Below are 14136 nucleotides of genomic sequence, written 5' to 3'. Positions count from 1 at the left end.
ATTAGGCACTGAATGGGCTTTTCAGGGTTAGATGAGTCAAGTGTCATTAACTTGCATCATGCCCTCGATTCGACTTCAAAGGCATCATGTGAAAATGTTCAAATTAAACTTATTTCATAATTGTGATCACATGCATTGCTTTGCGGTATACTTAGAATGTATTTTATTCCTTTCGACACCCTCTTAAATCCTTAACAGTGCAGTATGTACGAACAGCATGTACCAATAGTATGTACTTAGGAGCCATTTGCATAATTGTTCTTCTGAGCTGCCTGCAGTGACAAACTAGATCGCTGTACAGCCTTGATTAGTCAGAGTTGAGAAGAGACTCACCTGCAGTGAATGATGACTTAAATAATTCTTTAGACTATTTTAATGAAAAGTAGTGTGTTTTTAAATAAGGTGCAGGAAAAGTTTTAGACAGCTATAGATAACTTAGGCCCTGCTCAGACCATTGGCTCTAACATGATTTTTAGCTTAGTTTAATTCTGTTAAAATATTATTAGAATCACATAAAAAATGTTCCTTGTCTGGGAACTCGATGTTCAAGCTGTAAATCTCACACAAAGACTTATACACACATAAAAATGGGGAAAAGTAGCACACTGAGGGACACTGATTCTTAGATAAAAATTGAATTTCTGGAATTTTAACAAAGCCTTACTGTGCTGACCCTGAGAATGTAGGTATCCTCTGAACAAGTAAGCAAATTACGTTGTCAGGCCACAGTGAGTCAATTATGAGGCGACGTTTCGATGAAAAAAGTTTACCAAGCTGTAACGGACCACAAATCATTACAGATTTGTTAGAGGAAGACCTAAATCTGTCTATTACAAGAACAGTGATCCAAATTGTAAAATAATTTGATTTTTTTTAATGTATAGATAAGAAAATGAGAAAAAAAATCCACAAAACAGAATGAATAAGATTTTATAAGAAGAGAAGTGGTTAGGTAGTGCCCCCATGTTCAGATGATCTAGTCCCAAAAGCATACAGCTTGGTCTACCAGCCTCTATTAACCTCCTATCAAACCAGAAACAATTCTCTCAATTCTCTCAGTCTTCGTTGAGATGTTTCTACACCTTTATTGGAGTCCACCTGTGGTAAATTAAACTGTTTGGATATGATTTGGAAAGGCACACATCTCTCTGTAGAAGGCCTCACAGCTGACAATGCACATCAGAACTAAAACCAAGCCATGAGGTCAGAGGAACTGCCTGCAGAGCTCAGAGACAGGATTGCTGCAAGATACAGATCTTTCTGCTGCACTGAAGTTTCCCAAGAACACAGTGGGAACCTTCAAAGCTTAATCTCCACTGCCCCAGCCTCCTCCTTTATAGCATAAAGGTTGTTGCACCCTCATATTGAGATTCATGCTACGTTTGGACTGAATGCGCTAGAACTAATTTTATTCCATGCAATAACATTGTTATATGGGGGTTTCTAGCTATGTGGTCCCTGGAAAGTCAAAGCATCGCTAGACTAACCCAGGGAGCTTCTTTTGAGCAGAGCCTTCTATGCCAAGTAAAACTATTGATCCATTTTGCATCAAAATGGTTAAATGTACTGTATGACAAGAGTGTTTCTGAATGAAATGCACTTCAGTATGTAGGCATGGACAAGACAATATGTTGAAGTTCAACCTGAACATCAGAATGGGGAGGAAAGGTGATTTACTTTGTATGTACCAAGGTTGTTGGTAGTCTGGCAGGCTTTCACGTGGTTTATGTCAAATTCTGACCCTATCAGATGGTAAAGCAGAAATCAACACTCAAGAATGAACTACAGACAAATGTGCTATAAAATCCTCAAGACTTATCCCAGTCTGGTTTCTCCATCAGATAGTATTAAGGTAAGCTGTGGGTCTCCAGCTTTTCTGACAGCTCAGATGAAGTTAACAACCTCTCATTTTATCTCATCAGACCTACACATTTATAGTTCTGCATCTAAACCAAAGCCCTCTAGGTGACAGTGACATAAAGGAAACCAGTCAATGACTGAAAATTGGAGGCCTCTGTAGCTTCTTTAGAGAAACATGTTGTGTAACAGCTCTTCAGCAGCAGGCCAACGTTTCTTTCCTTCTTCTTCTTCTGCTGCTGCATTATCTTCCCCCTCCTGTTTTTCCTTCTTTGCTCCCTTTAAAGCCCTGATAAGAAGGAACTGTTATTTAATAGGCACTTCTTCACCTCAGAGAGAGAGTGTGTGTGTTAGTGAGAGTAGAGCTGTGACAGGTAAGAAATGACTTAATATCACAACTAATTACACACACTTGCAAGCCTTTCATGCCTGTTTTGCCTCCTGCTTTCTTCTGCTTTGAGTTGCTTTCGCTGACAGTTTTTGTGGCAGTTTTTCCGACAAGCTGCAAAACAACAATCACATGTACAGAGTTGAGAAGTCATTCGCAGGGCAGCCTCGCAGCGAGAGGAGATGCAAATAAAAAATGAACAAAAGAACAAAAATATAATAATAATGGCAACCAAATGCCTTTAAGACATTTCATCACATTATTATGTCATGGGGGGGTTTCAGCAGTGGTAGGTTTTCTTCTCTTTTATCACTCTCTCTCTCTCATCTTAACTCTTTCTTCTTTTTCCTTTCTTCCTCTTCTTTTTCCTCTCTTCCTCTCCTGGATGCCCTTCTCGTGTCTCGACAGCTCCAGTTAATTTAATGTCAGCTCTGCCAGCTCCATCGCCTCGTCGCAGTGAGACAAACACAGGAGAGAGAGTGGAGGGTGAGAAGAGGGGATGGCAGACTCAGAAAGAGAATTTTAAGAATGGAAAACAAAGAAAAAATGAATTAATCAATAAATAAATAACAAAGGTAAAAAATAAAGGAACCAACTGGCAGAGCTAAAACACAAGAGTTGCACTCATTTTATTCCCAGAATCCTTTGCATCTCACAGAACAGGCAATTACAATTTCACAGGTTGAAATTAAAATCCCCCGTGGTATATGTGTGCGTGTGTGTTTTTGTGTGTGTGTGAGAGATAGAGCAGGCTGTCAAAGTGATTTCAAGCTGTTTGTAGCCTAAGCTCACAAAATGGATCCTCTTGTGGCAAAAACGGGGGAAAGAATCTAAATCTCTCCCCTCCGTTTTTTAAAAAGAAAACTAATTCCTTGAATATTAATTGCCTGGCTTGACGATCGGCTTATTTGTTTGTGATGAGGCTGCAAAAGAAAAGTACCCATAATCCCCGTCTCTTTCTCTCTGCCGTCTACTGTCTGCATTAACCTCCCCATTCTTGGCTCTCTATAAATCTTTTTTTTTTCCTCTATCTTCTTTTTCCTTGGAGCATGTAAGTCATTTGTAGAGTTTTTTCCCTCTCAGATAAAAAGAGGAGCGTCTTTGAGCTGGTGAAGTGGTGTCACTTAATATCGAAGTACTAATATCTAATTTCTGGTTTTGCTTTATTTACATCCCTGAAGATTTATGGCCCACGTCAGGTTTCATTTTCGAGCCCCAGAGTACGGCTTGATTTATTCCCATTATAATAGTATCTCCTCTTTCCAGTTCCTCTCTTTCAGATTCCTCATGGCACACTGTGCAGCGCTACATAATCTCTGAGTATTTGTATCAGTTATCAGCATTTATAGGGGATCAACCTTTATTCATCCAGGGAAAGTCAACTGTATGCACTTTTTTTAAACTCACAGCAGCATTCACAACACTAAAGCTGCAGGATCTGCAGACTGAGGCTGCATACTGCAGTTCTGCTGTCCACTGCGTTGCTTACAGAGGCAGGTTGCTTAAAGGCACCTTAGCTTCTGCTAGCGAGGAGGGACGAGTCTTAAATTTGGCTCAACAACTATAAAAAGGTAACTCACTTTGGTTGAAGTTTGCTGACAGATTTCCTGTTTGTAGCACAAGTTCTGAACTTGATTAGATTTGCCAGTCATTAGCCCTCCCTGTGTCGCTGTAATAACCCTCTCAACCCAGTTAGATCGCCAATGATCTGTATTTGTAGTGTTTACACTACTGCAGGGACCTTAGGACGGTTCTCTATGAAACAAACTGTGATGACCTTTTTTGTTTATCTTCAGACGGCTCCTGGCATTTTTATCCTCTTCAGAATGCCTTGATTCAACAAAATTTACGATAATGTGATTATTCTCAAGGATAAAAAATCAGTCCAACACTCTGACACCAGAAGTGAAAGACAACAACTTTCTGTTTGCCTGTCCGCCAGTCCAATGTTCCTGTCTTCTTTTACTGTTGTCTTGGCAGCGACTAATTAGGGCCAGCCAAAGACCATCAGCAGACAAGATAGTTATCTACCAGTTTGGAAAAGTATGAAAAAATAGTCATCTATGGCCCAAATGATGAAAAGAGGAAGCTTATGCTGCTTATATGGGATTCATGCACATTTTACGCATACCATATGTGCACAAAATATGCATTGGCTTTTCCGGAGAGAAATGCTCAAGATCTAAACTTATTTGACTCATTTTCTGGGGGAAACAAAATGTTTCTCATTTTAATATGGTATTTCTCAAAATATCAACAACCAAAATTTTTGCCTTACAATGCGGAACAAATAAAATACAATGTATTCTCTTTGTTAAGTCATGTTTTGCTCCATGTATGGTACAAACTTCAATATTCTTTGTTAAATAAATGTAAAATGTTGAACATTTTCAGGAATTTTCATTTTCAGGCAGTGCTTGTTCCTTCAAGAGGTGGTGGTGGTTCCTGAGGCTAGACCAGTTGAGAACCACTGCTCTAGGCCATGCTTACTTGCTACATCCACCCCATACTTCAACATAAGGGTGCGGACATTGTTTTTATTTTTTCCCAGGAGATTATTCTCCATGCCCCTGCTCTAATGCAAGGACATCCAGAACACAACTGAGGTTGTATCAATCCTCTTTCCCAGCTGATGGTGCCCTCGGGGTGCTTTTGATGCACATTCTTGATTTGACAAAGACATGTTAAGAAATGAATGCACCATATTTGATGATAGTGTTAACAAGGTTACATAACAAACAAACACTGTGTAACTGAAAAAAGTTACCTTCCTTTAAGCAGGTGGAGGGGTCAGTGTCATATTCCAGTGGTTTAGGATATCAACACAGCTGGGGTGTTTGGTATTGGGTGGATCAGACTGCAAGATTATTTTGTCTTTTACATCAGACTATGTAACAAAAATCTTATCCTGGGTTCATAGATTGTTTGGGAAGCAGGCCAAGGAGTGTCAATCATAACCACAACAAAGACGCTCTGTGTGATGGGAGCAGTCTTCTATTATGAAAAGAAGAAATCAAACAAGAGGGAACAATGGGCTGTCCTTCAAATAAAGCTTGAGGAACAAATGTGGTAACATGCCATGAAAATTAGCCCTGTAGGCTAACTATGCTAGCCTCACTGTATGTAAACAGAAGATACCAGTATGGACAAAAGATAGCTTGTGGCATAATATAACTTGGTGAATGATGATACAAATGAAGCATTTAAGCAAATGTGATCCTGCTGATCAGCATCAGGTTACTTGTCTCTGACATCAGGTCATGGTGTCAAACTAGGTGGAAGATGCCGAACTCGGTTATGGGGTGTCCTGTGTGCATTGTTGATTATGTCAAACCCAGAGAGTGTTTGGTGTTCCTAATGTTGTGCAATGCTGCTACCAAAATTTGACGATGTTTGTATCGTCTGATCCGGCCTGGAATAGGAAGTTGAGATTGATGCAACATTTTGGTTCTGATTTCATGACTTTTGTGAAAAAAAAAATCAGCCCTCATGATGGATGGACTTGTTTATTTCTTCTTTTCTAGACCAAGGCTTTGGGCTGAAATAATTAATGTGTGTCTAACAGCAGAAAGGTCTAAGGCATACCGTTTCCTCTCCAGTGTAATATTCAGTTTCAATGTATTTCTAGGACTTTGACTCTTGAGTTGCTTTTGGAGGCACTTTTAAGCTGCCAGCAGTTGGTTCATGTTACTGACCATGCAGACATTTTCTCAAACAACATGTCCTGTTTAATTCAAATGTAGTGTGTCTGGGTCTGTGTGACAGACTCACCACAAACACAAACTGATCGTCTTATTCTCCTCCAGCCTCCTTCATTTTGCTCCTGTCTCTGTATATTAACAGAGTGGAGGTATGCATCATGGTGGACAGCAAATTTACCCAGAAGATGAAACATTTCTAACTTGTCTTTCCTGCCTAAAGTAAAGCTAAAATTCCTCCTGTCTTTGTATATGTTCATGTTGACTCTAAATTTCCCCCTTCACATTGTATCTGACTGCAGTGATTGTCTAACAGCCAACAGTGCAACCGTAGGGCAGCATTCACACCTTGTTACGGTTACAGTGATAAGACAAACTGAACCTGTTTCAAACCTCGCTGCTGAAGAGGAAAAAGGTTTTTTTTTCCTCCAGAGTGGACATCAGTCAACCCTGCAGCGATTACTAAGAGCTTTCTGTTCTCTCTTCATCTTCTGTTTCATCTACACTTAACTCTAACAGGGACTTATGAGAAAGGTTGATTAGCTCAGACCTGTAGCTCTGCTCATTTACAGCTTTATTTTTTAAGCTCTCTCCAGGTTGAAGTCCTCTTCTTGTATCTGTAGGGTTCTTCAGCAGAGTGGATGTCACTTTGTTGAGGGTTGGGATGGCCCATTGAAGCATATTCTTATGTACTTGAACTCTCCATTCTATTCTGGTAAAATCTAGAGTATGATTTAAAAAAACGAGAAAATAGAACATAAGATGCACTGGTATAAAGCACAGGCTGTTTTAGGGGCCTACTAGAAGGAATTGGATATACTGTCTTGTTAACAATGAGCAGTTTCCATGCTGCTTTGTTGCTCTGTCTGGTATCTACTTTCATTGTGTGTATTTCACAGTCCTGCTAGAAATTCATAGAGTAGCTGAGCTCTCACTCTACTGTAATATTAGTAGTTAGAAAGTTTGGATCCAAAGCAAATCATTTCCAACCTCTTCTGGTCACTGTAAGTCTGTTATTTAGGATTTTTTTACACTCAAACCAACAGTTCTTAAAGGTTTTTTACTAAACGGTGTGCAACATTTTCCTTTAAAAGCAGGGAAAACTGAAAAATTGGCACCAATGGCCTGGTTTATGATGTTATACAGTATTCTCCAGCATGTTCTACATAGCAAAACAGCGCTTGCAATCAGAGTTTTCACTATGCTTTTTTTCCCTCTCCATCAGAAATGGCCGGCAGTCCTTGTCCTTTTAGAACAACTACCAGACCTTTGCTTTAGATAGCCATGTGACCAATAACCTGCTTTTAACAGCAATAAAACATAAAAACAGACACAATGTGATACAGCTTCACGTCTGCCCTAAAACGGGGCCGGGAACAAATTTTTATTTCAGAGCCTGACCCTGTTATTATAGTCTGCTTGACACATATTACTCATGGCTGGACCTTTGAAATGACTATGGAAAAACATTCTTATGTTTGTCTTTGTTTGAGTTGTCTAAAAAAAAACAAATGTGAGTTGTTCCTTACAGCAGTGGTTCTCAAACTTGGGTTGGGGGACCCCTGGGGGTCCGCGAGCCACAGCTTATGGGTCTGCGAAATAATTTGAAATAAATTATAAAAGTAATGTCATGTCATTAAAAAGCAAATAAATACATAGAGGGACCACAGTTGAAATGACCACATACACCAGTGACTCCCACATAAATCAGCTTTGGTCCAATAAAAACTCAGATATGATTGTGACATATCACGTTAATCTATCACTCATCACGCATCAGTCACTTTGCTCAGGACACATTTGGTGTGCAGGTCCAGCTAGCAACAATGGATAAATTGCTATGCCCAAACCAGCTAAACTTAGAATATATGATGACAGCTTTCTTGAGTTTTCTCAGGATTTATTGAGAACAGTGACAGAAGACCAAAATGTGTTGTGTGTCTTTATGTGAAACCATGAAGCCTGCCAAGCTAACACATCATTTGATAACAAAGTATGCAGAGTTTAAGGACAAAACTAAAGATTTTTTCTGACAAAAGGGTGAGGAATACATCTGCTAGAAAACACGAATTGTGAACCTGACCACAACCTCAAAAAAAACACAGAGGGCTTCTTATTTGGCTGCTCCAAGAATCACAAAAAGTAAGAAGCCACAATCAATTGAATAGAAGCTTTTAATTTGGTTGAAGATTTTGAAATATAACGTCTAGGAAGACAAATGGCAGTTAACATATGTTTAATCAGCATGAGGGTTATATGGGGGAAAATTCTCTGCCCTGTAAAGGGTCCCTAGCCCTGTATAGTTTGAGAACCCCTGCCTTACAAACATGCAGTCCGTTGCACAATACAATATTTGCCTACATTTAACACATAGATGACAGCAGCACTTAGCTGCATGCATGTTGATCTCATGAATATTCACCAACTAAATTATCCATGTGCTGCCTATGTAAATAAACATCCCCAACACCAATCAAAAGTGGTTCATGGTAAAGTTACTTCGAGTTTGTATTAAAAGAATCTTGCCAAACATCTTGTAGGAAACACAATATACTGTGTATGTCATTTTTTACTATTTACTAATTTGTTGCCGTTGATATTTTTATCTGCCGAACTTTTGCCTGGGAAACCAGCCAAAGAGTAGGAAATGCCGGCTAATTGAAATCCTTCTAGTAGCACTTAATTACCATCCTGTTAGTGCTGTCCCACAGATTTTGTTGTGTGCTGCATTTAAGTATACTGCAGTAAAGTATACTAATGTATAGGCAAATGGAATATGAAGGCACATGTCTCAGAACCTGATACTGATATATGGCTGCACTACTTCTTAGAAGCAAAAAGAGGTGTAAAAAGTATGTCTTACACAACAAATTTTCCAGAAAATTATTTTCAAAGTTACATCACGGATCCACTTGTATTTATCAGACCTTTTTATACCTTACACCTCAACACAATCACTCAGAACTCTGGAAACTCAGGGCAGACTGTTCCCTGTGTTCCTTACATAGATTTATTCTTTCAAAGCATAGCTCAAACTGTACCTTTCTCTTTGACTTTGGAAATAGGTAAAGCATTATAAAGGACTTTTAAAATATGTGTTTGTCTCTTTCAGTCATCGTTTCATATTTGTTGTGCTGATCATAGTTTGTAATGTCTTTCCACACTGTTTTTGTGTTGCTTTTAATGTGCGATATTGCTTTATTTGCTTTGTCCCTTGCTGTCATTAGGGCTACAGTATGAATAGATGATCATTTCATTTACTGGTTAAAGTGGAAAAAGGTGATGGAGACTTGTGTCAGTCTTCATGTGGTTCTTCTGATCATGTGAACGCTCCTTTATTGTAGACGCTTCAAAGTGAGGTTTTACTGACATGCAGACTCATAAGTGAGCAGCGCTTTGGGAAATCATGCTGTCCTTCTGGTCATTTATGTAGATTTCTACCATCTGCTAAACCAGGTCCACCCATGAGACTTTAATGTTAACTGCATTGGTAAGCAAAATTATTTTTATTTGCACTTCTTGGTGTGGATTCTCACACTTACAACACTTTTTCAAGCCTACAGATCCCTGCAGGAAAATAATCTAAACTCTCCCAGGAGGTTTGGTAGCTTGCAGAGCAACACTCAGACCGTATCGAGTGATATAGCATCTCCAAATGTTGTGTTAAGTGAGATTGCAGTGCTTGTGGTAAATGAGTTTCTGCAGGTTGTTAATGTATAAACCCAGCTGAGCAGGGCTCAGACTTAGCAGAGGACAGACTTATGGAAAACATATTTTACCCAGCATGGGACTCTGCTAGAAACAAACTACCTTTCCCTCTTTCCATCCCTCCCCCTCTTCTCTCTCTCTCTCCTTCAACTGCTGAGTTATAATAGTTAAATATTAATCTAGTATTAGATTCTGTACGATTAGTAACAGCGCATCTTGCTGACCTGTGCTTTCTCCTTCTAAACTCCCTGCAGAATATGTCTATGTGTCTCTGCATGTGTGTGTGTGTTTGTGCAGTAGTGTTAGGGGCATTAAAGTGTGAAAGCGTTTCTAAATTGCTCTTAAATTGCTCTAGGGAGGGGTTAGGTTGGATATATGCCCTGCAGGGCTAATGGAAGGAGCATCACTCCTCCACATAGAAGAAACTGCAGCAGTAGGTACACCACAAAACACATTCTTTATGTAAACATATGCACACATCATTGGCTTTCTCCATCATCTCTGTCAGAGTGATCATCCTCCTTTGATCATCTTCCCCTTTCTGCCCTCCTCCTCATCTTGGCAGACTCCTTTTTGATACTCATAACTTCATTCTTCTTTTTCTCTTTCTCTCTTCCTCTCTGCGGTTTGAAAGAGGAGAACTTGATTTCTCCCACTCACTCACTCGTACTCTCTCATTCCCCCACCACCACCCCACCCTTCCCTTTTTTTATCTGTCTCCCTACCCAGTCAGGTTTAATCCTGTTAGTCACGGTAGATATATGGGGTCCTGCTCACTCTGTTTGACTCTCTTCCAGAGAGACATTCCCCAGAGAGACCCTATGGATTCAGCTGCGCACACACAAACACGGGCAGTGCTTGTACGCACACACTTCTGCAGGGAAACATGCATTTACACAAATACACATGCATACTTTTCATATATTCACTTCTACCGTAGATGTCTGGATGAAAATAAGTCTAAAATGAGGATTTTATGAACTGCTGCAGAAAGTTGCGGCTCCATTTAAAATACATTATACAGCATATTATGGCTGCATATTCTGCCTTTAAACAAAATACCCATACTCTTTGGCTTATATCTTTGATGCAAGAAATGAAACACTTTCCTAGTAACCATCAATACGACCACAATCTCACATACTTACTAAAATGCTTCCCGCTTCTCCTTCTCCTTCCATGTTTCACTCTCTATTTCTTTTTGATTGTCTCTTTTGAAAATGTATCCAGTCTGTGCATTATTTGGCATCTTTCCACAGAAAGTGCACATAAAGTTTCTTTACATTCAAAACATTTGCCTAATAGTCCAGCGGTAAATTGCTGTTTTCACATCCACCTACTGAAATGTAAAGATTCCTGCCTGAGATTACAGTCCGTACAGGATCATTAAACTGAGATCTCTGCAGGCATTTGCTTTGTGATGTATCAACAAGAAGTTATAAAATATGTATTTCAGTTCTTTTCATGAGTATACAAGTGAAAGCATACAGGAGCTGGATCACCTTTGAAGCAGCAGACCTTCTAGGATGTTGTGTCTGATACCTGTGAAACACAACTGGCTTTGCAGGTAAAACTTAGAAGGTGAGGAAGAATGATCCAAGGATGCACATGTGCTCTGGCATCACTTCCAACGTAAATGTGCATGTGCACTTTAAAGGACATTTCTGTATTTTTGAAGTGAGTGTTGGATGCTGACTCACTTGCATGCTATATCAAACATTGTTGAACAGTTATACTTTACACCAAAAAAAACTCTGTGCCTGGCACTATATGTAAGGGTTAATGCCCAACGAGGCGTCCAATTATCAGGGATTAATGGACGACGTGGCAGCCTGAACCATCCAACACGCAGCGGAGCACTGCACTATGAGGTTACAGATGTGCTGATTGTCCGTTAGACACGTCAATTTTTATCAGATATTATCATGCTGGTTTATCAGAAGCGTTTCCTTTGGCTCTACAAAGAAATAATGGCTTCTTTTCCTTTGTTTCTGTTATTTGAATCTTCTGACAAAGTTTATAGCAGTTAGAACAGGAGGGAAGTGAGTTTTTTGTGACACTCTGTCTCAGTGTTAAGGTGAGCCTGGAAACAATACTGTACGTACATCAGTTATAGAAGATAAGACCATCTTACTTTACTGGTCTTAAACCTGGATCTGTCATTTTATTTATGTCAGTTAAGTGATGGTTGATCCTGGTCTGCAGGCTACTTAGGCTGGCAGCACTGTACTCCCTGCTCAGAAAATATGACTGTCTCAGGTTGCTATAGCTATTGAGTATTCACCAAAACCATTGGTATAATGCAATGTAAACTTCTGCTCTTCCACCTCAGTGTATCTGAGCAGCTATTTGCATCTGTGGGCTTTGCCAAAGATAAAAACACCAAATTAAGTCCAAACTAGTTATTTCAGCTCAGTTTTCTATTTGAACAGCTGATGCAATGTTTTTTGATAGAAACATATTGTGCCAACCATAGCTTGTCCTATTATCAGCCATTAGAATAATAAAGCAACAGCCATTAACTTACTTGGATGAAAAAACTCCATTCAGCTCTTCTGGTTGGGGTCAGTTTCTCCAATTTATCTTCAGAAAGTTGAAGAAGGTCCGTAAAACATCAGTATTTAGTAGGCAGGGAACTCCGGATGGGGAATGATGTAGGCTGCAGGCATATGTGAGCCACTATCCATGAACTATATTCATGAAAACAGTTGTTCTCATGGGAATGGGCTCACAGTTCCCACACCTGTACCAGGTGAGCTAACCAGTCTCCACTAAAGTTTCTCCCTTCTCTCTTTCTTCTTACTGAGTCTCCATCTGACGGTGTTATTCTGTGTACTCTGGCTCATAAGAGTGCCCTCTTGTATCCACTTTAAATGGCACATATCATCATAACTCCAGACAATACTACTCATTTTACTGTTGTTTTAGCTTAGTCACTTCTTGTTTCCTTGGATGAATGCAAACAGCTGTTCAGATACGCAGTGGTGGAAGAGCTCAAGCCAGTAGCTGAAACTTTTATTGCAAAATAGTGCCAAACATAGAAGCTCATGATGGAAAAATCAAACCCTTTCTTCAATATAGTGTGCAAATGAGCCAAAATTGTTTAATATACCTGTGCTTTTCCCCCTCATTATGAGGAATTTATGAATGGTTTTCTGTTTAGTGAATATGCCTTCTGAGGTGCTGCCTTTATTGATCAAAGTCCTCCATTCAAAACAAGATGATTGAACTCACAACCTATGACAGCCTCCATAACAAGACATGTCCTGTTACAATTAGGAATTTCTGTGCTTGAAAACTTTAGGAAACACTGAACTACTGTAAGACCTTAGTTAAAAATACATAATGGAATGGTCATGTTTAAATCAAGATAGATATTTCAGTCATTTTCAACTTGTGTTACCAAATATTTAATAAACTTTTTTTTTTACTGTATTACTTCTATTTCAATCCATAACAAGTTCCTTTTAATGTGGTTAAGATTATACCATGGTCTTTGATTTAACTGAAGTTGCTTATTTTCTTTCAAAGTAAAGGGTAATTTGTTAGTCAGTTCCCCTTAACTTAAAGGGATATTTCAATATTTTGCAATGCAAGAGCACGTAACTGGTAGCCAAAACCTGCATTGCAAATTAGTGAAAAAAACACAGAGGCTTTTTTGGTAAGGAATAAAATGTTTCAAAAGTTTTCAATAGTGTGTATGTTCAAGCCAACAATGTTTTGAGCCCCCCCCCCCCTTTTTTTTTTTAACAAAAACTTGCTAAACTATGGCGAAACTATATCCATCTGTTATGCTGTATAGCCTAGCTTCCTGGTCGGTGCAACCAATGAGTCTTTCTTAAAAGGGCAATGCTCACTGAAATCACTGGCGGCTGATGCCACTTCTACTGCTAGGTACCTCATATGGCCAAACTTAACAATACAGAAATATCCCTATGAGACAGTACAAAGGATGGAGCGTGGTGGTGGTAAGGTTGCGCTCCATGCATGCCGTGGCTCAGGCTCAAGTCTGACCTGTGGCTGCTTTTCAGCATGTCTCTACCACATTCTCTTATCCTCTTTTCCAAATCCATCCACTTCTCTCCTCTTTCTAAATAAATGCACAACAAGCCCAAAAATAAATCTTTAAAAAAGAGACAGTGCAAAAACCAAAATGATACCAAAATTTTAAAATAGAATTTTAAAATTAGACAAAATGTGAGAGTAATTGCAATTAAACATTTTGACTGTCTGACAGCCCTACAGAAAATCTTGAGCAACTGACTGTCATTGTGTGTAGTACTTGTATCATGTTATCAAAGACATAAAATGCCATTTTAAATATTTCTTTTATGCTTGATGCCTGTGTCTTTTATTCTACTCTTCTTGCTCTTATTTCTGTGTTTATTTCAATAAATCTGTCTTTCCTTCCTCTATGTCTCTCAGGTTTGCAGTAGGGGGCAGTTGGACCCACAAAAGGGGAGTTTTTGTGTCTGTGTTTGCACA

Source organism: Cheilinus undulatus, linkage group 8 (assembly GCF_018320785.1).
Source record: "Cheilinus undulatus linkage group 8, ASM1832078v1, whole genome shotgun sequence".
NCBI classification, from domain to species: domain Eukaryota; kingdom Metazoa; phylum Chordata; class Actinopteri; order Labriformes; family Labridae; genus Cheilinus; species Cheilinus undulatus.
This window is presented reverse-complemented; position numbering follows the sequence as displayed.